This window comes from Cupressus sempervirens, chromosome 3, assembly GCF_028749045.1.
Source record: "Cupressus sempervirens isolate cs-2001-9-10 chromosome 3, ASM2874904v1, whole genome shotgun sequence".
Taxonomy (NCBI): Eukaryota; Viridiplantae; Streptophyta; class Pinopsida; order Cupressales; family Cupressaceae; genus Cupressus; species Cupressus sempervirens.
This window is the reverse complement of record NC_143120.1, coordinates 42,026,133-42,030,394: the sequence shown is the minus strand read 5'-3', so window position 1 is coordinate 42,030,394 and position 4,262 is coordinate 42,026,133.

Here is a 4,262-nt window from a genome sequence, read left to right as displayed (position 1 = left end):
CATGATGTCTTCATCTACCTTGACATAGTTGAACCATCTCATCCACAAAGAATAGAAGAAATGCACACAGTTGGGTTTGATATCAATCATCTCAGTCACACTAGAATAGGTTAAGCATTTCATAGCCTTCATGATCACTACCAAGTTGTAGCTGATGTTGAAAAAATATAAATAAATAGAAGTGATGGATCTCAAGGTGAAAACCCTATTTTGCATCCATGGATGAGGCGATTGATACCTTACCTGAGCACTTTGAGGAGAGATCATCTATCTTGATTAAACCAATAGAACAAGTCAACAATGGTATAGAACAAGAATCGAAGATCATCTATTTGACACAATCCTTAAGCACAGAAGAAAGAAGCACATTATCTCGCTTCTTTGAAGAGAGGCAAATAAACTTTGCATGGTATTACATAGACATGCCAGGATTAGACCCAACTTTAATCCTCCATCACATCAACATTTCTCCAGCGGTCAATTTCGTTAAACAAAAACTCAAAAAAATGCATCCCCACATAGCTCTACTAGTCAAAGAGGAACTAGAGAAATCGATCAACACCAACTTCATCCAACCCTTGGCATATGCATCATGGATATCAAACATTGTACCTATATAAAAAAAAATGGTAGCATATGCATCTGAATTGATTTCTTGGATACAAATAAAGCATGTCCTCAAAATGAATTTCCCTCTCCAAACATTACTTTTGAACAAATTTCTAGAGATACGAACAAAGCAGTAGATGCCATGGCCCCTTTTCCCTCCTACGTTCAATTATCGAAGCAACATAAGAAGTATGAGTTATCAGTAGAAGAGGTGGTTCAACTCATGTTTACTCAACCTGATTCCCTTATTATTTTCCATTTAGACACTCCCAATTCTATTTGGTATATCCCCATCATCACTTACCTCTATGATAACACCATCCTCTTTAACCTCTTACACAACCAAAGATGTAATTTCATTCGACAAACCTTGTGCTAGACTTTAGTGGTTGATATGCTATATAGGAAGGGTCTTGATGGTACTTTGTTTAGATGTCTTGAAACTGACAAGTCGAGAGTAGCTCTCCAGGGATTTGTGGGTCACACTCCAGTGGGTTTACACTAGCCAAGAAGATTCTTAGGATGGGTTATTTTTGGCCAACCATGGAAATGGATTCTATTGAAAATGTTAAGACTTACAAAAAATTTCAATACCATGGTAACCTTGTTCATGTGCCAACCTAAGAGCTCAACCCTTTGGCCACACCATGGCCATTTTATTAGTGGGGCTTTGATTTGATTTGAGCCATCCACCCACCTTCCTCTAGTGGACATAAATGGATTATCACCACCACAAAATACTTCACCAAGTGGGTCGAAGTGGTGTCACTTGTTGACTCTACGAGAAAACAAGTCTCTTCCTTCATTTTAAACCATATCATTTGTCAGTTTGGCATACCTCATGTCATTCTCATGGAAAATTCCTTGTACTTTAAAAATAAAATAATTGAGGAATTATGTGAAAAATTTCACATTATGCATCACTCCTCGTCAATTTATCAACCCCAAGGCAATGGCCAAGCAAAGTCCAACAACAAGACCATTATCAACATTCTCAAAAGAACTACCAACAATATTGGTAGAGATTGACATTTATAGTTGAACCCCATCCTTTGGGGCTATAGGATAAGTGTTAGGATAGCTATAGGTGCAACACCCTTCTCCTTGGTTTATGGTTGTGAGGTCATTCTTTCTTTAGAGGTTGTGATCCCATCTATGAGAGTCACTCTTTGTGACCTCCTAAAAGATGAGGACTAGTGAGTGGCCGTCTAATGTAGCAAAAATTATTACAAGAACATTGGCATGCAACACATGAACACCTCAAAGTGTATCTAAACAGGTTATCAAAACACTACAAAAAGTTGGTCAAACCCTACATCTTTCAAATTGGTGACCTAGTTCTCTAAGAGAACCCTAAGAACCAAGCTGCTAAGGAAAAGAAAGGAAAATGGAAGGCTAATTGGATTCGTCCTTACATTATCATAGAGTCTTCTAGGACTAGTACTTACAAATTTTTAGACTATGATGGCACAGACCTAGCAGAGCCCATCAATAGCATCCATCTCAAAAGGTTTTATGTCTAGAGCTTTTGGAAACACATCATCACTGAAAATATCCAAAAAAAAAAAACATCAGAAAATGCTAAAAAAATACTGGTACATAAGAAGTGAGAAATGCTACCTTTGGTCTCAAAAGGAGAAAGAGATAACACCTTTGGACTTTCCTAAACAACACAAGTCCTTCAATGCAACAAGATAATCAAGACAACACTCAAACAACTTCCTCAGATACAAATTTTTCTTATTTGTGGCTTACTTAGCACAGTTGAGTTAATTTGACATCAAGTTAGGGTAAACGTGGAGTCAGATTATGTATTGAGATACCATACACATGAATTATAGAAAAATTAGTGCCCATCTTACCTATCCGCCATGGCCAATGATTTCCAATATGCATTTTAGCTTTTATTCACCCCTTTTGATGTTCCAAAGATCCTTTTTGCCTCCATCATCTCCAATATAGCTCCTTGAGCCCATGCTTAGCCCTTTATTCCCACTTGTGTCTCCTTGACTCTTTAGGTCCCTCCACATGGTCCTAGTTATCTCCAAAGACTAACAAATCTCACTCACATCCTCGTTTCATTGTCAAAAATTCTCAAAAACATTTAAAAATTGTCAAAAATTATTGAAAATATTCAAAAATTATCAGAAATTACCAAAAACATTCAAAAAGGGGTCATAATTGCCAAAAACAATGGAAAATCCAAAAAAATTAACAACACCCCAAATTCTAGTCAAATAGGGTTCACTTCAACTCAAATTGGCTATTAATGCATAAATTAATGATATATTTTTCAAACCGATGATCCATTGATTTCATGTCAAACTGGTGTCTGTCTATAATTGCTACTCCTTTGGGATAGTTGTGTGTACCTCAAATGATTTTATATGAAATCAATGGTGAGTCCCACTATATTGAAAAATATTTAAATATTTTATGGCATGTTTTATGGCTCCATTACCTCTGGTACAACAATAAAGGGTTCCTCCAAAGACATTAAGAAGCAACATACTTATGTTCTAAAACATCTTGCTGGGCTTTAGAAAATTTCGCACAATGTGAATGGTGCCAGAGATTCTAGTAGAGTCTCTCTTCCTTCCTCTAGCCAAGAACAACAATTCTCTATAGATAATTAGTCTTATTTATGTTGCAATGGCCACAATTGATCTAAGACTCCTTCAACAAATATATCAATGTTATCCCGAAAGGCCCAGATATCCATCAGATTCTTTCATCATCCCCTAACAGAGGGCACAAAATAAGTAAGTGTAAGTTTGAGAGATCGCAGTGGTCTCCTTTCCTTTTTAGGCCCGTCAACTACCATTTTAGGCCCCTTAAGTGCCTTTTTAGGCCAAAGCACATTTTTCAAGGCCATATTTCCCCCTTCTCGGCCCCTTTATCACCTTTTTAAACCTTGAAGCACATTTTTAGGCCCAAACACCTTTTTCAAGGCCCTATTTTGGCCTTTTCAGGCCCCTAAAGCACCTATTTAGGCCCGAATTCCTTTTTCAAGCTCCTCAAGCACCTTTTTCGGGCCCCTTAAGTACCTTTTTAGAGCCTAAAGCACCTTTTTAAGCCCAAACATATTTTTCAAGGCCTTGTTTTGGCTCACAAAGTAACCTCTTAGGCCCTCAAGAGCCTTTTCCAACCCCAGATGCCTTTTTCAAGGCCCAAAATCCTTCTCGAACCCCCAAGAACCTTTTTCAAGGTCTTTCTTGGCCTCTTTTTGCCATCAAAGCACCTTGTAGGCCCCAACACCATTTAACAAGCCTCATGAGTGTCAGTCTCAACACACACCTAGAGAAAAATGTTAACTTCGATCTTAAACTTGCCTGTAAAGGCTATCAATGTATACAGAATTGTGCCTCACAATTTGTGGTTTAGCACTTCCTTATTTTTCCACCACGGCTCTCCAAATGTTGTACAAGTTTATAGTCATCTTTTATTGAGATCCCACAGAGACATCTAGTTCCCCACATATAAGAAAGTCTTTCTTCCTCTACAAATCATATTGTTCCCACTTTTACAGAGATTGACACCTTTCCAAATGTTTGCCAAAATCTCATAAACATTCAAATATTTATCAAAAATACCAAAAACATTGAAATATTTATTAAAAATCCCAATGACATTCACATATTCATCAAAGTACT